We start from the raw sequence: 21,632 nt of genomic DNA, 5'->3' as shown, positions 1-21,632 counted from the left end.
GTGAGTGGATAGATATGGGTCTGTATGTGAGTGGATAGATAGGTCAGTATGGGTCTGTATGTGAGTGTATAGATAGGTCAGTATGGGTCTGTATGTGAGTGTATAGATAGGTCAGTGTGGGTCTGTATGTGACTGGATGGATAGGTCAGTATGGTTCTGTATGTGAATGGATAGATGGGTCAGTATGGGTCTGTATGTGAGTGGATAGATAGGTCAGTATGGGTCTGTATGTGAGTGGATAGATAGGTCAGTATGGGTCTGTATGTGAGTGTATAGATAGGTCAGTATGGGTCTGTATGTGAATGGATAGATGGGTCAGTATGGGTCTGTATGTGAGTGTATGTGAGTGTATAGATAGGTCAGTATGGGTCTGTATGTGAGTGGATAGATAGGTCAGTATGGGTCTGTATGTGAGTGTATTGATAGGTCAGTGTGGGTCTGTATGTGAGTGTATAGATAGGTCAGTATAGGTCTGTATGTGAGTATATAGATAGGTCAGTGTGGGTCTGTATGTGAGTGGATAGATGGGTCAGTATGGGTCTGTATGTGAGTGGATAGATAGGTCAGTATGGGTCTGTATGTGAGTGGATAGATAGGTCAGTATGGGTCTGTATGTGAGTGGATAGATAGGTCAGTATGGGTCTGTATGTGAATGGATAGATGGGTCAGTATGGGTCTGTATGTGAGTGTATGTGAGTGTATAGATAGGTCAGTATGGGTCTGTATGTGAGTGGATAGATAGGTCAGTATGGGTCTGTATGTGAGTGTATTGATAGGTCAGTGTGGGTCTGTATGTGAGTGTATAGATAGGTCAGTATAGGTCTGTATGTGAGTATATAGATAGGTCAGTGTGGGTCTGTATGTGAGTGGATAGATAGGTCAGTATGGGTCTGTATGTGAGTGGATAGATAGGTCAGTGTGGGTCTGTATGTGAGTGTATAGATAGGTCGGTATGGGTCTATGCATGTGCGCTGGAATTTGCTTGGAAGGGTTGAACTTGATGGACTTTTTTCAACCCAATTTAACTATGTAACTTCATAAATTAGGCCCTGGCAAGTACAAGTGTTCCAAACAGCCCCCACAAGCCCAATAAATAGTGACTGTCTATGACATATTACAGCAGTCTCTCTGGCATTTGCCCATATGGGCCTGCCTCAGTCCTGCAGGGACAGTCCCCTATAGGAAAGCCCCCCGAGCCACTTCAAATTGGAGGCAACAGTAGACTGGACCAACAACTATCATTTGACCACATGATCCCCAACACTGGGATCACCAGTGGAACTAAGCTCTCTGGCGAGACTTGATGCTGAGGCTGCCATAACAAGCCTATTGTGCCTATTAAACTGAATGGCAAAAGGAACTTACAGTCACTTTGATCTTCCTTCTTGGTTCTCTGTGACTCAAAGTGCAATGATCACTTATAATAAGACTCCAGGGCATTGTTTTCCCATGATATCAGCATTAAACAGATTGGGGGAATATGAAAACAATATATCATTATGGCGCCGCCTGAAAGAAAGGCTAAGTTTGTCTTTACCTTTTTCATTGTTAACACCAATACTCAAAAATCCCTTATTTTCACCAGGGATGCAAGGGCCTTTTTATCATAATTGGAGAGCAAATGGCCTCTTTAAGATCTATGACCTTATTAACCATAGAACCCTTCAACTATATCAGTTTGAAGAAATACAAGCAAGAAACCCAGAAACCACAATAATGTTCTATGAATATTTGCAAATACTCCCCTTTCTCCTTCCCTTTTTATCACCAAAAGGTAGAATGGCTCTCTCACCTTTCGAGACCTCAATGGAAAATGGATGACTGCAAAAGGCACTATTATCAAATATATACAAAATATTAAACTCTATACCCACTCCCAATTTCTCTATACATAAGGCCCCAGAAATAGGGGTCAAATTTTTCTCGGCTACCATAAATGAGGTAAAAGCGGGCCAGTTAACCACCCTAAGTGATAGACATCATTCCTTGGGTCCTTGCTGCTATCTATAGGCCACTACCGACCATACAGGACTGGAGAAACAACTGTATTAAATTGCTGGTAGAAACATAGCAACAATTTTGTTAATTCTCTTCTTTGTTCTTTTTATAACCACAACTTTCCCTATTCATCCTATGCCTTGCATAATTGTTGATCTCTATAGAAATATCCTCATTCAATTGTATTCTATATTCAATGTTTGTAAGCTTTTTTCTTGGAAAACTCAGTTCTTAATAAAAAAAAAAAACCCAATATATTGTATAACCTTCACACAGAACAAGATATAGAAAACCAATGAACTCAAACAGTAAACTGACTAAACAAGAAAATCATAATACAAATATCAAATCCATAAACCAGCAAAAAGCCAAAAAAAAACTTAAAGAGATAAAATATTAATATTGGGAATGGAGGATTTTGTTTGTAAATTACTGTAGTTTGTGTTTGATTGGATGCCTTGCATTAACTGATTAAAACACAAAAAATTTAAATTATGGGTTGAATTTTAATCTTTTAAATGATGTTACAATGTGCAGCGTCTGTGCGGGTGGGAAACACTGCCATCTGGCGTGAGCTTTATTGAACATGATGTAGAAGTTATAGCTGCACAGTGATATTTATTAACATGTGGCCATTCAGTCTATGGGGCTGATTTACTAACCCACGAATTCGAATCCGAATTGGAAAAATTCCGATTGGAAAACGAACATTTTGCGACTTTTTCGTATTTTTTGCGATTTTTCCGGCGCCTTTACGACTTTTCGGAAATTATCGCGACTTTTTCGTTACCAATACGATTTGCGCGAAAAAACGCGAGTTTTTCGTAGCCATTCCGAAAGTTGCGATTTTTTCGTAGCGTTAAAACTTGCGCGAAAAGTTGCGCTTTTTTCGTAGCGTTAAAACTTAAAAGGCGCGACGTTTTGCACAAGTTTTAACACTACGAAAAAATCGCAACTTTTTGCGCAAGTTTTAACGCTACGAAAAAATCGCAACTTTCGGAATGGCTACGAAAAACTCGCGTTTTTCCGCAAAAATCGTATTGGTAACGAAAAAGTCGCGATAATTTTCCGAAAAAATCGCAAAATACCGATCATTACGAAAAAAACGCAATCGGACGCATTCGGCCCGTTCGTGAGTAAGTAAATGGGCCCCTATGTGTAAAGCAACTTTTTTTTGGCTGCATACTGTTCCTGTTCCTTTAAAGGTGGCAGTGAGGACACAGAAGAGGGATTTGGCAGGAGAAGGTCAAGACACCCTGGCGGCCCCCTTTCACAAAATGTCTATCAGATCATCTGTTTATTACACATCACATAGCTCAGTTGCTTATGGCTCAGTCAGGGACCTTTTTGACCTTCAGTACACCTAGGCTGTTATAACAACCCTCTACTCTTCACCTGGGTAACTATGTAAGGAACAAACCTTATCTGAAAAACCTACTGGGATTTGACTATGAAGATTTTCATTCATCCAGGTCATGGTATATCTAGTAGAAGAAAATCTAGACTTGCTAAGTAATCATAGAAGACGTTTCACTACTGATCCGAGCAGCTTCTTCAGTTCAACTGACTGGTACTTGGTATTGGGATTTGGTTAGTGAAACTTAAAGCACCCAGCTCTTGGGGTTTGGCCGTATCTCTGCAATCTCTGTGTTGCTAATTATTTTTAGCCAGTCCTGCCCCAGCTATCATTGCACTGTAACAGCATATCCATAACATCCTGCATTCCAGACACTGGCGAAGGTATGTCGCTGAAGCAGCACCCAGCGAGCCTTCAAGGTAACCAGGACTCATGCAACGTGTTTGTAGGAGGACTTTTCTAGCTGTGCCCTTGAAGAGAAACCTGATATGCAATTTTCATTCTGGCCATATATTTTTCTTAGAGAATCTACTAAACATAGATCTCTCTGGACTTTGTCAGATTAGCAGCTGAGCTGAACCCATACCAGCGCTGCTCCATAACAACTGCACATCCCCCAAAGAAATCAAATAAGTCTCCTGTTTCTGTTTATCCTTAGTGTTCTATTTAAATAATCGGTGACCAGACCTTGTTAGTTAAGATGAATTTATTTCATTGGACTTTACAAATCAGGGGGCTACACAGCCCACCCGAAAAGTTGCACAGCCACATATTATTTTTGCTCTGCTGGAAGTACAATAGTGGAAGAAAGAGGCTTTTCATTTTTTGGCTCTTGTACTTGCCATCAATGCTGAGTTTGTGGGCAGCGACATCACATTTAAGACACATCTAAAGGCTATACAACTGATTGCAGATGAGTTCAGAAATTTGTTGCATGAATGCACAAAAACCCACTGTCTTTGCCTTGCTGCTTGGTACTGGCAGTTGTAAGATGGATAGAAACGGGCAGATATGTACTGGCCATTTGCCACTTTTTAAACCAAGTTGGCAGCATGCCTATCAATTGGCTAGATATCTAGCAGCTGAGAACTGCATTGGCATGTTGATGTGGTCCTTTCCTTATGGCACCCATTATAATCTGATCTTTGGCCCTGGGACCAAGCCATAGGATTTTGGCACAGAATGTAGTGGGCTAAATCAGACAAAGATCCACTCGTTTGGTGACATTGCCAACTGAGCAGATCCTAAAGTGCATGGCCAGCTTTAGTTAAATGCAGTGGCTGAAAATTTATATCCCCTTTATATCATCACAAAGACCAGTATTTAGACCTTTGAAACCCATGCAGTTTTACATACTTAGACAAAGTTTAATATCGTACAGGTGTCAGTGTCAAGCTTACAGTGGTTAGTATGGCACCTTTTACCTGGACAGGTTACTAGGAGCCAGGCAATGAGGGCACTGGAGTAATGCATGGGCTTTGCATATTGCAACCATATAATAAAGGCACAGAGATCTAATCCACTAAACCGCCTGTCACTACCGCTTCTGCCAGCCCCTCTCTCTAGCAATAGCTACAGCTCCACATGCTTACAGGAGTAGCCTCATATATATTCCTTTCTCTTGTAGGGATCACTGCCACGTTTACACATGGCTAGTCATGAACATGATGGGCATTTTAAACATAAAAGATAATTTTAACGGTCTGTCCAGCTTCTTCATGGTTTCTGAACTGAGACCTCTATTTAAAAATGTTTGAAATGCCAGTTATGATTGCCCTCAGGCTTGATGCCCAAAGGTACCACGTGTACTGCATCCGTCAGCAGCAGGCAGATGGGCAGCATGGCTTTAGAACACGGAGCCAGAGAAGAATGGACAGCTATTTGGCACCCTTAAAGATTGGGAATGGCAATGCTTTAAAACTGATTATGTTTCTCTGAGCACTGGGGCAGCCAAGGATAAGCTAAAATCTTATACTAAGGGTTATTTTCATTGTGGTTGTTTTAGAAATAAGAACTTGATTTCCTAGATGTAATGCTGCCTGTATTGCTACCTGCCTGACAATACTGGCCATGCCAGCTGGGAGTAGAATTCCTGGTAAGATTCAATACAATACACTGGTACAACTTGTTACTGTACTTGGTTAGGTACAATTAGTACTAATATATATAAAACTACATCTCCTAGCTGTGATGCTGGGATATATACTTTCACAACTCATTCAGAACTGAGTTATACCTGCCCCTGCTGCCTATTATCCTGAAATGTTATCATGTTGTGTCATGTTATATATTTTCTGTTGTTTTTTTAATTAACTTGTTTCTATAGCTCCCCAGTTTGGAATGTGGGGATGCATCAAATCCACATTTTGTATTTTTGTGAAAAAACCTGGCACCTTTCATTGTCCCATGGTCTAAAGTCACATTATTTGTAGGGTTCAGATTCAGCCAAGCGCTCAGATTTTGCTGAATCCCAAACCAAATCCAGGATATGGTGCACCCCATCTGAAATTTAAAGTGTTCTTGTTGCTAGGTCCTGTTGACATCTCTGCTGGGGTCCAGCTTAGGCTAGCAACCAGGCAGTGTTTGATTGGCAAACTGAATGCCAAGAGGGACAGAATAAAAAGATGAAGTAATACAAAATATGAATACTTTAAACTTTATGCTCTAGAGATGCAGAAGCTAAAGGTAAAAAAATTAATAATGTTAAGGAAAGCGAAAAAATTTTTAAACGGTTAAAAAGAAGCACAAAATAAAAAACTGAAGCAAATTGTCTGAAATTATCAGTGATTCTACTATCTGCTCTTTGCACTTTGTCTTCCCACAATTTTCTTGCTTGATTATATCTGATGACCCTAAGCTTAACTGCCTAACAAGATCCAAGATGGTGAGCTCCTGAGGACAACTTTGGACGTCTAATTAATGTTACTGGGCTACAGAGTCTCACTGCTGGAACAATAACTTCAGCATATAAAATAGAGCATTTCTAGAAATAATAACTAGTACAGTTATGGGACCTGTTATCCAATGCTCTGGACCTGGGGTTTTCCGGATAAGGGATCTTTCCGAAATTTGGATCTCGATGACTTAAGTCTGCTATAAATCATTTAAACATTAAATAAATCCAATAGGATTATTTTGCCTCCAATAAGAATTAATTATAGCTGGGACCAAGTACAAGGTACTGGTTTATTGTTATACTGATTCTCTTTATAGTATCGTTATTCATCTTTTCATTGACATGCAGAGGCTACAGAGCACTCCATGTGCATGACCACTAACGGATGCAATTTTAATCCTCTTGCACTTGCATTAGGGGCAATAATAAGTGGCCCCTTGCATATTTAACCTTTAATCCTATGTATGTGTATGCTGCATACCCACAAACTATCCTGCAAGTCTATCTACCGAGATTAACATAAACATGGAGATGTAAGCCATCAGTTGGCATAACCTGTCAGAGATTTGTCAGTTGTGTAGTACCAAAGGGAATAGTTTAGCTCATAAAATGCTGTAGGGTAGTGTAACGATGCAAAACCAAATAGCTGTGTGCAGAGCGGAGTTAATAGGGAGCTCCAGGACAAGATTAAAGGCTAAGGCCAAAGAGATTATGATGGCACGTTGAATGGTTTTCCATCCTCAGGGCATCACAGTGTTCTTATGTATCCCTGGCATGCAAAAAGGCAATATTAAGCAACTTGATATGCTAAAAACATATATAAAAATGCAACTGCTAATTATTTATTTGACTGCTTGTTATGTATGTTGTAGAAAGCTAGTTTTCAAACCTATAAGCAAAAATATTTGTATTTTACTCTTAGAACCAAGGACACACAGGAGCAATTTAATGGGTACACTGACAAACCAGCTTCCAGAAATTACAAGAATAGGGAATAATGGCTTTATTTTGAACAGGTTGCACGTAAATACCACCATTTTTCTGGGAATAGCAGGCTCTTTCTAAGCAAGGCAATTACATCAATAAAGTGTTTAATTTCCTAAATCTGCTGTGTTGGGAGTTGGTGTGTGCTCGCTGAGCAGGGGCTGATATAGAACGTTCCTCTCCTTTGCTCACATTACCCTGATCCTCTCTTCTCTCATTTCCAGTCAATAAACCCAATTGATTTTCTCTGCTAAGATCCATATCACCAAACCCTTCTGTGTTGACCTTCAGGCATGTAGTTGTCTCTAACACTGTCATTTTTGACAGCATCTCACCCAAGTACGTTAGGGAACCTGGGTGGGGGAGTGGCCAGTTTTATGGGACCATTAATATAATTTGCTCATGATTCAAAAACGAGCCCAGCTTTATTGGCTTCTCAAAGGCACGTCAATAATTCTCACTGCACCACCAACTTAATGCCACCTGATTCATTTATGTCATTGCGAGCAATGGGGGTTGAACTGTTGGGGGTGGGCACTAGAAATTGTTATTTAGAAAATGAAGCAAGGTTCTGCAAAGAGCTGCTCTGAAAATGATCAATTGTCATTTTAAAAACATGAGTGGTCAGCAAGATGCAGCCCCTGTTTGTGTTCAGTTGTTTATTGACTGCAACCAAAGGGGAGGTCATTTATAAAGGACATGCAGTATATGAAGTACAAATATCCGTCTCCTGAGTCTTGCCCAGTTCTGGCTACCAGCTTCTTATGTGGCCACCATTCTCTGAGCAAGGGGACAGTCTTTCTGTGATGGCCAAGAATCTAAGATCAGATTAATGGCAGGACCAAATTTGACCCACAGAGATGCAGAAAGGGACGTATAATTCAGAAAAAGAGGATATTCAGCCTGCAGACCTATGTTTCTCAGCGTTGGCCATACAGGGGCTGATCCATACAGAGCTCTCCATCCTTGTGGGACAAATCTGGGCATGTATCACCTGTTTTATAGTTTAATCAAAGCTGGAAGGCTATGTGGTGGATATATCAAATGTAAAGAATGCACCATACGTACATTTTTGTGTTCCAAGGGGCCCCCTTTAAGGTTGGAAGCTCAGATTACACACTATCTCTGTCCTGCCCTAAAGCTAATTCTGGTTAAATGGAGACAAGGAAAGATTCTGTCACACTGAACACCAGGTAGAGCCCTGAGTACTGAGAACAGACCCTCTCTGGCATGTCATGGCTCACTGGCAAAACATGTATCCTTACAGGCCATTCACAGAGGCTGGTGTATATCTGTGTAATTTCTTAGTAAAATGGCAATATATGTGCACCCCAGTAAGGGCTATATCCTGCTGCCAGACAAATTAGGGACAAAGCACAACAATGCACGTAAGTGTACAGTCTCATTTAAAGCAGCAAATTGACACACACAGAGAATTATGATGTTGCCTAGGGTGTTTCACTCAGCAGGGTGCTTAATCATAGCCTTGTATTTCCCACAAGTGATCACCACTAACAGAGGGAGAGAGGTCTCAAAGGGAAATGGCAGTCTGGTACTTACAGAGCCAATAAATAGCCTAGCACAGAAATGGAAATGTGGGCACATGAATCAAATAAACACAAACGATAGAAATAATGGAGGAAATTCATCATAAAGAACAATATCATCCACTAAACAGACAGTAAGGTCACAAAAACAGCAGCCAAATGTGTCTAATTCAGCACACAATAACAGATACACAATAATATAACAAGTGTGAAAGTTCCCAGTAGTATACATGCCACGCACAATCCTTCCCCTGGGCATGCATTTTAGTGTTTCTTAAGTGGGATAGATATTTTGGTAAAGGATAAATAAGCCTTTTATTTCCCCCCATATATCCCCCATAATAACAGACCTTTCTCACTGTATGCAGATTTATTGTGTTTCTCTATTGCAAGCAGCTGAACTGTATCGCTCTTACTGAAGCTCCGCCCCTTTTGTTTCTGAGTACTCCTTCTCTCTCTGACAATGAAGACCTCAAAGAGGTGCCTACCTGGGCATGAGCACTGCCTCTGCCCCTATACAAATTAATCAGGCATGTGCGGCATGCCTCCCTACATTTTGTAAACGGAAAGAGGGACAAAAATTGACCACGCCCATTTTTGCAACCACACCCCCTTATTACCACTCCCATTTGACTAAATTTGTCAGGTTATTTAAAGTCTGAACACATTCCTGGGGGTTCTGGGGTCCTGTTTTATGTGAAAGGTGAAATTGCCCTTTAAGCTGCGAGTCTCAGTTCCCCCAAGAGACCTGTTTAGCTTATTAGTTACAATTGTATCTCAGTGCAGGTGGGATTTTTCCCTTTCTGGGCTCTCTGGCAAATGCTACTTATTTAATTAATAGCGAGAAACAATGTATCTAAGTGCAGTTGACACTCGTTAAGATTTCTGGGCTCTCTGCCAAAACAACTTTTAATTAAATTTGTATCTTTTTTAGCTTCAGTGCAGGAGATCAAAGGGAAATGAGGGACTTTTCAGTAAGAATCTGGGATGCAGGTTGAGCTGTCAAAAGAGGGACTGTTGGGAGGTATGGTGCGGTAGGCACCTCTTTTAGGTCATCATAGCCAAGGTGAGAAAGAATAGCAAAAGGGGGCGGAGCTTTATGGTAGACAAGGAAGTAACTAAAAGAGCTGTAGTTGAAATACAGGGAGAAAGGTATGTAATTCTGGGGGTTGTATAGAGTAGTTTTAGAGATTTGTTTTTTTTGTTTTTTTTTAAAAAAAGGTTTACTTCTTTAAGGGTTTTTTTCTCTCTTGCCCTTGTCTAAATTTTAAAAGTAACAGCCCTTGCCTGTCTGTCAACCATACACTAATAGAGCCATATACTTGAGCCTAGATCTAGCCAAGCCAGAGCTTGTGGCACAGGAGTCAAGCTTCTTGCCATCACTGCCACCCACCCAATCACCAGCTTCCCCCCTGCACCACTTAATACCTTCCTTCTCCACTCACCACTATCCCTACCTGCATACCTGCTCACTCATTGGTGGATAATGTGCAGGGACAGGGTCGGCCCGGGGGGCCCTGCAGATGCCCCCGTTCGCCACATCCCCTAACCCCCCCCTGCAGGGGCCCCCTAACCCCCTGCAGGGTCCTCCACCTTACGTCCTCCCCTGAGCGTACATAAGTTTAACGTGTCAGGCAGGGGGTGCACCGGCAAGGGTAGGGTCTGGGCCGCCAGGGCCCACTAAGACCGATAAGATTTTTCCCGGCCCAGTCCGACCCTGTGCAGGGACGGAGTAAGAGAAGGCAGTGGAGGTATGTGCCTATGCTCCACGCACCCCACCACCATTGTGCCCTAGGCATGAATCAGCAGTGGCAAACAATATGGCAACTCACACTCACTTGTATAAGTAGAGTTTCTTTTGTTGGTACAGTAAGCCAAAACTTCATTTTTCACTGTCAAATTTAAAAAAAACAGCAGGTAAAAGTCTAGTTAATAAAAACAGGAAATCTCTTTTGCTTTTTTAAGAAAGAGTAATTGAGCAAACTCTCAGGACAGCATAATATAATATAATGAATGAAGAATAGCTTCAGACACGGTCAGAACATAAGACTTTAGGCAAACGATCTAATCCCTTGATTGGTCCTTGCCCCCGGGTGATTTTACAGAAGGGTAACTAATAGAGCTAATGGAAAGGAATTTGTTCTTCCCATTTGTTTAAACAGGAACCCCAGCTCTGTGCACTTAGTGCCGACCCTCTGCGTGTCCCAACAAAGCCTATGCATTTCCCTAGCACCGACAGACAGGCAGTAGGATGGTTACACAGGGAGGCGGAGGCTGCTCTGAGCAAAGGAAAATTGTTTTATTTAGGTCTGAAATCAATGTGTAATGCAGTTTGCCAAGAGGAAAATGCTCCCCACTGTAACAGTGTTAGTTGGCTGCAGGTTGGCCAGCTCTGTGTCATATAAATAATTGGGGCGTATATGCCTCCCAGGAACAATATATTCATTCTCACAGAGAAGCAATGTTTTTGCATTTGTCAGCTTTGAAATATAGATACTGTGAGTAATATTCTTCTAAATCAAATAAATGTTACATTTCAGTGACTCCATTTCCATAAATGCACTCTCTTCCTCCCAGGAATGATGCACATATCTAGTCACAGGGTTACCCCCCCACACACACTGCCCCACAATGGAAGGTTTTGATATTGCACAGCAGTACATCAACAGCACTCAGCACTTGCCCTCAGCACCATGCCTTTGCCATTGAGAAGCCTGTTGTAGGTCAATCACTATCTCATATAGTGCATCTATTAATGTTACGACATACCTTTGTTTTATCTTGTATCTGTTTAATGGAAATACTAAAGTTATGTGTAATTCCAACTGAAAGCAGTGTTTGATTTTAATTACTTTCTGTTCTCGTTAGGTGCCCCTTTTGAATTAAATTGCTAGCTTTTTTCCCCAGGATGGCAGCCTCTTCAGAATAAAATGCACTGGCCCTGATGCTGCACCACAATGTTACCTCCTTTCCCCAGTGATCATTTGCATGATTGCGAAAATGGGGGACACTGTGAGGACTGCACCCCCTCGCTCCTGCCTGCATCCCCTTCCATTCCCTCCTACCAGCTGGGCTGCCACCAGTAATAGTGGGCCTCCATACTACTAAACTAGCAGTACCCACCCCACTGGGGGCTCCAAGTTTTAGCCCACCGGTCACCTGTTTGTACCCTGCCAACAAGTACAATGAGGCCCCTCTCATGCATGGCCACACCCCAGATAAAGCCTAAACACTCCCCTATTATTTTAAAACTCCTCCCACAACTAACCCATGCCTGATCCACTGCAAGCTTTGCCCCTTCTGAGGATTGCAAATCGCTTCTTTCCATGACTCCTGATTCTAGTACCCCCTTTACCCTGCTAAAAGAGGGCCCAGAGGAGGCACAATACGCCGCTGCTTGCACCAGTAGACATGCTTATGTACAGTATAGTAAAGTATGGAAATGTTTAACAAGTCTGGTGAGTTTAGTGCAGGTGCAAAGATGCCTGGGGAAACAAGATAAGATGGCAGAATGGTGTTTAGATAGAAAGAACCACTGGAACCTGGTAGCTTTTTTCACTGGGTTTTCCTTCCAGTGTCCCACCCACCCACTCCAACTCTGTAAGGTGACCATAGTCATATTACCCAAGAATATTCTCTTTTGTTAAGCCTTTGTGTATTTTAGGCCCATAAAGGCAATCAGTGGATTCTTGCAAATGCCAGAAGGGCTGCTATAAGATGCCACAGAAAGTCATTATTTACTGGGGTGGGGGCGGCTGTTTGGGCCTCCCTGTACTTGAAATGCCAGAGCGCAGAGGCAGGCCAGCCAGCAGGGCACCCTAGGCAACATGGCTGGCCCCCTCACCCCACATGCGCCTGCAAGTGTGGGGTACATGCAGCGACAAGTGTCACCAGGGGCAAGAGAGCCCAAGGCAGGTGCCTCTTCTGCCTACCCATAGTTCCATCCCAGCCAGGGCCAAGATTGAATCCCAGCCCAGACCTGATGTGTATTTCTGGAACTAGATGGGCCATTCGTTGTTTTTACATGTCCTTTTGTATAAATTGAATACCATTGTCCTCTCTGCCCATTGTTACATACAAGGTTTATTTCCTATTTGTGAATCTGACAGTTGGATCTTCAGTGCAACAGCATTATGTATTGGTGTATAGGGGTCAGTCATGCATGAGATAGGCGCCATCTAGTGGCAGCAATGTAAGTACGCCATGCACACAATAATACCCATGCTACAATGTGAGGGCACTTGACATGAAATGTGAAGGGGAAAGCTTGGCTGAGAGGATCAGGAAGGTGCAAGTGTTTCACAGGGAAGAGCCAGCAGATTTGTGCTGCACAGATGTAGTTGGGGGGTATGTGACGTGTCCCTGTGCTTCACACCACAAATAACTGTCGGCTATTTAAAGCCTGTGAAAGCTCCCATTTAGAAAGCTGCTAATGAGTTTACAATACTACAGCTGCTGCTGTAATGAAATCATCGTCAGTGGGGCAGAACCTCCCAGCCAAGCTGAGAAAGGCAGAACAGGGTGTGCGCTGGCCCAAGTGTTTTGTTATTAGCGGAACCGGGGGGCTCAGCTGTCACATTAATGTTGTGTTCTTGCACAAAGCAAATATAATGCATAAATGGGATTAAACATAGCCTTATGTAATGCTTCTATACTCTTAGCAAAGATCAGTCTACTTTGTAAAGTCACTATGTAGTGGGCTGGTGGGGGCTGTTTGGGCCTCTCAGTACTTGCAGTGCCAGGGCCTATTTTGAATCCCAGTCCAGGCCTGATGTTATTTCACTTGTCAACTGTGTATTTGAAATGTGCATCTCCCAGCTGTCTGTCTCCCATCTCCTGGATGCCTATAGCTATACATAGCAAAAACACTGCTCCCTGCATTTAACCCTGTATGCATGCAAATGAACTGCGCTGACCCAAAAGTACCATTGTGCCAGTTAGAGTTGCCACCTGTTTGGGTCTCAACTGTCTGTTCGGTTTTATTGACATGACTTAGTTATCATTAAGTACAGTTAACTTCTTATTATTACAGGAAGGAAAAGCAAATTTAAGAGGATAACTGAAATAATAGATCCCATACTTTTAACTGAAGGCTTGGACTAGAAGAACTAGAAAGAAACCATTTGGTTTTCAACCAAACCAGTTTAAAACATTGAAAAAACTGCACAAAACTCCAGCCAGTTGTGTTTAAGTGATGCAGCAACCGCACCCCAGCATCATAACCCTACCCAAACCCCATCATGCCCACCCCTAGCTCTACTGCCTCACCCCTGGTGCCATCAGCTTCATCCCCTGTGTTCAGGTTTAGCCACTGGAAAAGGGAACTCTAGCAACAAAAATTTTACATGTTAATTGTAGCGTAGATTTTACACATTAATCCTGCTTAGCTTATCTGCACATACATCAACATCACAACCCAGTGGGAGTCACAGTCACCAACCGGTAAACAGACAATAGAGTTCATTTATGAATGCAAGTTTAGTGTGGAAAGTGCAATTATAAATTTAGGTCACCATGTTTTTTTTTTTTTACCCACAATGCAGCAAGATATCCCAGAATTCCAGGCTGTGTCTATTGATGCAGATGCCTGTAGGAACACTACCTTTAGGTGGTAGTAGCTCTAGGGTTCCACTGTATCCGTAGGCACACTTGAACACAAATTGGAACAGGCAGTGGACAGACACAGTGATGCCAAGCACAAACTTGCAGAAATTCAAGGAGTTTTAAAGGGGTAGTCATACCTCCCAGCTGTAATGACTTTCGTGGGACAGTCCCGATTTTAACAGCTCAGCCTGCAGTCCCAGACTCTTATTGAAAAGTCCCTCATTTCCCTTTGATCTCCTGCCCTAAATGCTAAAAAAAAAATACAAAATTTCTCAAACTTAATTAGTTAAGTAGGCTTTTGGCAGAGAGCCCAGAATGTTCAACACCTGCACTGAGATACAATTTTAACTAATAAGATAAACAGGTCTCTTGGGGGAAATGAGACTCGCAGCTTAAAGAGCAATTTCACCTCTATTAGCAAAACTGTAATAACACACAAAACCCCAAGAAACTTTATATAACCTGCCAAATTTTATAAAATGTGATTGGAATTTGGGGGTGTGGTCACAGAAATGGGTGTGGTCAAAAAATGTCACTGCGTTACACTCAGCATTTTTTTGTCCCTCTTTGCATTATACTAGAAATGAATATGGTAAATGCTAAACATACTTTTTGCCTATATTTTTACTATCAAAAAAACAATGGGTTTTTTTTTGTTATTCACTGAGCCAAACTAAAGCTACTCCATGTTTGTTCCTTGCCAGGTACATAATTACATAATTTCCAGTGTACAACCCCCCAACCTTCATCCTTTTTTGTTAGCAGGATTATCTGTGCAGTGAGAATATAACTATCTGCCTCTCAAGAACCAAACATGGAGTGGCTTCATTTTCCCTGCTTAGCCCAAAAAATGACAAAAAAAACTAAATTTTTGCTGTTAAAACAATAGGCAAAGAGTAGGTTCAGCACAAGCCCTATTCATTGTACTCATGTTAAACATGGGGGTGTACTGTGCCTTTAATGAATGGTGTCAGTTATCAAGACGACTGCATTCATTTCTGCTTGACCGCAACTGCAGATTGGGGTTCTTAATTGAGCACTAGATTCTCTAAAATACTATAGAACTATAAAGAACTCCAGTTGTTGTTGAAAGAGAAACTTCCGCTGCCCCTGTCAGGAAACATCATTAGGTTTAAATTTCATTTTAAGTCTAACAATAATAATCATGGAAAGCTTATTTACTATCCCTTCCCAAATGTACTGATGTCACAGTCCAACCCTTATTTTTACATCGTATAAGTGTTACATCCTGCAGTTTTTATATAGGAAACATTTAATTGCACTCTCTGGCATTAATTAGGCACCAAAGCATTATTGCAGAATGATGGCATTTAAGGCTATAGCCTAAGGAGCTTTTGAACATTGCGATGCTTTCAGAGAGACCCACAATGGTCGTAATGCTCTCAAACACCGCTCACCCCATTGACAGTCCCCATCTGTCACCACATGGCAGCCATAGGCAGAATGCTTCTCATGCTTTTTAAATGGGTATCAGGCAATTAAGGGTGCTTTGAATGCCATGGTTCTCCCTTAGAGAATACAAGGGACAATAGATTGATACACCGCACAATCTATTCATCAAAGGTAATGCTCCGATTCTGTAATGATCAAGCAGTATGGAATATGTTGTTTGTTTGATCAATAAGTTCAATAGAATAATATATAGGAATATCTTCTTTATCTGACATCAGATAATACAACTCTCGAGCGTAGATAAAAGAGCGGGCTATAAGCAAAAGAAGACTGAAAAGCAAGCCTGTGTCCTGCTTGTGCCTGTAAATAAATACTGTGTGGAAGCCATAAAACCAATATTTATATTCACTGTGGTGTTGTTCCCATGCTGCCTTGTTATATATAGTGAGCATTTAGCCCAATGATCCCCAATCAGTGGCTCCCAAGCAACATGTTGCTCCCCAACCCCTTGGATGTTGCTCCCTGTGGCCTCAAAGCAGGTGCTTATTCTTGAATTTCTGGCTTGAAGGCAAGTTTTGGTTGCATAAAAACCCAGTGTACTACCTATCAGAGCCTTCTGTAGCTGCCAGTCCATATAGGGGATATCAAATAACAAATCACAGCCCTATTTTGCACCCCCATTAACTTACATTACATTTTATTGTGGCTCAGGTAAAAAATGTTTGCGAACCCCTGGTTTAGCCCATGGAACATATGCAGAATGCCAGCTCCCACATCTTTCTATGATTGGTAGAACCTTCCAGCACTTATCCAATCAGAGTGGGACTGTGTCAGTAACAGATACTGAGTGCCCTAGGTGCAGCATTGCCCCATTAATAGGATATTCCCTGCCGCTCACAGCTGCCATGTTCTTCCCCTCATTCTGAATAACCCCAGGCATTTAGAATCATCTGCTCGCACCCCTAATAGCAGGGTCAGTATTAGGGTGCAGCAGAGAAGGCCCCAGTATCACAGGGAACACTATTAACAAATACAAGTAACATATTATATACTTGTATATATCATACCTATATTATAGAGCAACATTATTCTTTTTGCAGAGCTACTTTGGATAATCCCACCAAATCCCCACCAGTGAAATTATGAGACAATTTGCAGTTGGTCTTTGCAGTCTCACATTTAAAATACTATGTGGTTGATGGGTTAACTAGTCTTTCTGACAGTATGTAAGCATGTGGTTTGGTTTATAAACAGAACAAGTGTACTAAGCAGCATATTGTATGTCTATGAATAGGGCTTCTTCAGGAAATAATGATGACAGACTGCATATAATGTCCATGGGCACGACTATGGGTAGGCAGCAGGGACATCTGCACACTACTTCAGCTGCTCATTATTCTACCAGCTCCTTGTATCTCCTCTTTCTTGTGTCCACACCTTACTATTGCTGCCTGGGGTAATAGAGGAGCACAGTGAGCCACCCTTGTTTGAGTGCCAAAGCTCCTTGCCCCAGTTGTTATGTGCCATAGCTGTGAAAGCAATGGAATGTGAGGCTGTCTGCTGCATTGTTAAAAATACAAAATTCCCCTAAATTGCCCACCTTCTCCATAAAGGAGAAAGATTTGGATACCCGATTTTTAGCAAGGAAAAAAGATTTCAATGTGTGCCACTGCCCTTTCCGCTTTTTGTGCCTTCCCTCTATGTCATGGGGGGGGGGGTCACCCACAGACCTGGTGTCAGGTATAAATTACTTGTCTGACCACTGATGATCATAGAAGATTGAATGGAAATTCCCAGTTTGGTTGTGTTTACTATGCCCCAGAGAACTACTACTGAGCCTTATGCCTATTTGCCATGTGTGTAGCTGTTCTTATATTTCAAAAGTACTAGCGACCCCTAGTGGTAGATACCTTCATCCGAGCTTGACAGTAAGCACTATCATACTTTTGTTTATAATACACAAGTTTCAATGAGTCATGTGATACAAGTGACATCACTGGGCAGTGTTAATATCGATATATTTTACTAGTTATTCCTGGCTTTTGTTTTAGGAATATATATACAGCAATATACACTTATATACACTCATATACACGTTCAGATATGCATACTCACACAGACAGTCAAGGCTTGAGCACTAACAGACAAAGGTAAGTTACCTGCTGGAAGCTGCAGCCTCCTGGGTAATGGGAATCACTTTTTCCTGTGCAATGTGCTGATATCCTTAGATGGCTGTGGTCGGTGCTCACATCCAGGCAAGGGGCAGCTCTGAGGGGCCCAGTCTCTGTGCGGGAAGCTCTGGCTCTGTGTTCCAGAATAGATGTCAGCGCTTCTGAGAATTTGTATATACGCTAAATTCAGCCAATACAGGTCTGTGTCACAAGCTCTGAGAATTTTCCCAAGATCTCTGTCTTTTTGCCGTCCCCTCTGAGCACATGTGGAGAAACACTTGATATGAGCAGGGGTCAGAGGCTACACAGGGAATTTTGGGTGCCAGCTGACATGGCAGTTGAGAGGGCAGAGATGTCACAGAGAATGAGTTCCCTGCTCACCAGGACTAAGGCTCCCCTTCGACTGCTTAAGCATATTCCTGCAGGACTTTCGCTGACACTTGTAAAACTATCCCTGCCGTGGAGCATGGGCGCCAGCACAGAGGCCTCCCTGGGGATAGGGGGGAGCGACAGGGCGCAGACAAGCGGGACTTTTGAACCAGAACTGCATGTTCTTAGTTAACCTGCTCACCTGTCACTTAGGGGTATATTTATCATGCTGTGTAAAAAGTAGAGTGGAGCATTACTGGTGATGTTGCCCAGGGCAACCAATCAGTAATCAGATTTCAACATTTAGAAAACCAAAGCAAAGCATCTGATTGGCTGCTATGAGCAACATCACTGGTAATGTTTCATTCCACTTTTTACACAGCATGATAAATATACCCCTTAAGACCTACACTGGAACCCTGGCTGGGATTATTCTAACCATGGTGAGAAGCAAATGTTAATTTGGTACCACATCCACACACAGTACTATCAGAACAATGTTAGAAACCAGCTCTACATATAATGGGCCAGGCAGAACTGAAGCACATTCAGGCAGGACCCACACACACTGGAATTAAGACTTTACGTATTACAGTACCATGGCATTCTGTACACATTTAACAAAAGTTACATTTAACTACAGTAAGACATTGCTGAGTAGATACATACAAATTGTGTCTAGACTAGTGCTCTTTGGACTTGTGGTTCATACTGGTCTATTAACTTGTCGAGGCCCAGCTTAGCTCATAGCAAGGTTCCAGATAAATGGAAACACTGCTGTTACAGCCACATAGCCACAGTGCCAAGAATACCTAGTATAGCAAAGTCTCACCCTAAATGACCATCAGGCTTGGTTCCCAGGAGTCTAGAAGATATAGAAGAGCATATAGCTCCAAATCTCAGACTTCAGGATGAGCCCCAAAACACTGCGCTGGGACCCATTTTTGGCAGCAGCACAGCAGTTGGGTAACCACTCCTCTAAACCCAATAGAATATAGGCATCATTTCATTTCTTACTTTCCCTTTGCATTGCTCACATTAAAGTGTATCATTATTTTCTTTTTTTTTTTTTTTATATCAGTATGAAGGTATAGCTGCCTCGGCTTTGCCATTGCTGCCATTGTCTCTTCTGCAGGTTGCCCACAGGATACCTTAGTACTTGGTGCCATTGGCTAACATCCCACTGCCATCATGTGGGAAACAGTGTTGGTCAGTATGTCCCTGTCTGCATAGTAATCTATGGGAAACCTGGTGCAGACCTTCTCTAACATATACAGAGATCCATCCATACATGTGTTTCAGGCACAGTGTTTCCTGTGGATTAATGGGTCAATGGGCCTGCTTTGACGACCGTTTGTGTCTGCCATAGCATATAGTCAAAGGCTGTTTTTCTATGTTCATTTCAGCCCCCAAAATGCTTAATATGTTAAAGGGCACCGCGGCATGCCAAACATGTGAAACAAAGCAGCCTTGATTTAATAGCTATTTCTATAAGGCACAGGGTACCCCGGGGGACTTATCCAACTTGCATCACTGGCCAACATTTCACTCTGTTGGATACTGAAAGAATCAGTATGGGATCTATTACCCAGAATGCTTTGGGTCAGGAGTTTTCCAGAAAATATAAAAGAAACACAAAACACTGAAAACCAAATAAACTGATTAATACATATAAATGCAATTACTGATATGTATTATGTGCATAGGTTTTAGTCATTGTTTGTACTTGTATTGGTGATTATACAGTACATATTATGTTTTATGGCTGCGCTGCTGTTTATTTCCAGTGAAAAGGGACCTTTCCTTAATGTAAAGCACTACAGCTCAGGGCTAGTAAAAATATTAAACCATTAAAAACCCAAAAGCATTACGGTATTTTGCCACCAACATGGGTTTATGCAGCTGAGTTCCAATGAAGCAGATGCTGCCATATAATTACAGGTATGGGACCTGTTATCTGGAAACCCCTTATCCAGAAAGCTCCAAATTACAGGAAGGCCAAATAATTCAATCTTTTAAAAATGATTTCTCTTTTCTCTGTAATAATAAAACGGTAACTTGTACTTGATCCCAGCTAAGATATAATCCATCCTTATTGGGGTCAGTTGATTTAATGTTTAAATTATTTTTTAGTAGACTTAACGTATGGAGATCCAAATTACAGATCCCTTATCTGGAAAACCCCAAGTCCCAAGCATTCTGGATAACAGGTCCCATACCTGATACTGAGAGAAAACATATCTGTTTGGCCATGTAGGAGACAAGACCAAAGTGCCAGGGCTGTGCTAACCAGGGCTGGAACTAGGGGTAGGTAGAAGAGGCACCTGCCTAGGGTACAACCATTGCTCCGCTGGTTGTCATTACATGGTGGGCTTTAAGTACACAGAGGCCCAAGCAGCCTCCTGCCAGCCCACTAAATAGTGACTATGGTATCTTATAGCCAAATCCGGTGGCCCCCACCGACCCAGAACTGATCCCCACCTGCTGCTCCCCACTGCCCCTGTGCGGGACGCAGTCCTGGGGGGCCTCACACACCCCAGTCTGACACTGCTTACAGCAGCCCCTCACACATTTGCCAGAATCCACAAATTGCCAGCCTGGGCCTGATCCTTGTAAGCCTCAACCTAGCTTTAAAAAAAGGTATTTTTATTAAGCTACCAAAAAAAAAAAAAATCCCTCTTGCATTTGACTTAATAGAGTGCCTGGACAGATTCCATGGTTCTGCAGGCCATTTGCATTTGCTATGAAGCCAAGGAAACCCTAGATACTGACCCTTGGCCTGCAGTTGTCTAGTGAATCTTTCTTGTTTTAGCTTTAAACAGTTTAAAGTGAAACATGAGTGGTGCTGCTCAGCCAGGCATCTCAGGTCACTCTCATACAGGCCAGGAAGGGATATATGGGGATAAGGGATATATGGGGATTTACGGGTTCAGTAATACACCAGTCCCCCACTTAAGCCATAGGGAACTGGAAAGGGTAATGACTTCTCCCCATAGAACTAACCATTCCTTATCCAATGAATTTTAATACAGTTTTATTGCACAACTCCATTCATTACGTTATGTCCCAGGCTTTATGAAACTGGGCCTGCAGAAGTTTCCTTGCTTTCATTTTATTTAATAGGATTAGGGAATTCTTGGCCCGGCACCAAAGCATTTAGATTTTCCCGTATCAGTAAAATTCTGAAGGATAATAAAAAGGTGTTGAGCTTGGAATGGGTCACAAGTGCCTGGAATAGAATTGTGCAGAGTGTGGATAAAGGAAACGGCTCATGAGAAGTCACAGCGTGGTAC

General features: G+C 42.1%; 1 protein-coding gene across 2 annotated transcripts in view; it reads right to left on the bottom strand.

Moving 5' to 3' along the window:
* Nucleotides 1–18,172, bottom strand: part of znf385a (zinc finger protein 385A) — a 150,755-nt gene extending 132,583 nt beyond the window's left edge. Inside the window, exon 1 of one of the 2 annotated variants that reach the window (XM_004911924.4) lies at nt 17,959–18,172. The gene's annotated coding sequence lies outside the window, so the exon portion shown is untranslated. Of the gene's footprint in view, nt 1–14,523; nt 14,540–17,958 lie in introns of those variants that run through there. The other variant, XM_004911928.4, reaches the window with a different exon arrangement.
* Nucleotides 18,173–21,632: the final 3,460 nt, after the last annotated feature.

Source organism: Xenopus tropicalis, chromosome 2 (genome assembly GCF_000004195.4).
Source record: "Xenopus tropicalis strain Nigerian chromosome 2, UCB_Xtro_10.0, whole genome shotgun sequence".
In the NCBI taxonomy this organism is placed as follows: domain Eukaryota; kingdom Metazoa; phylum Chordata; class Amphibia; order Anura; family Pipidae; genus Xenopus; species Xenopus tropicalis.
The sequence above is the reverse complement of the archived record's forward strand: the minus strand, read 5'-3'. Positions and strand labels throughout refer to the sequence as shown.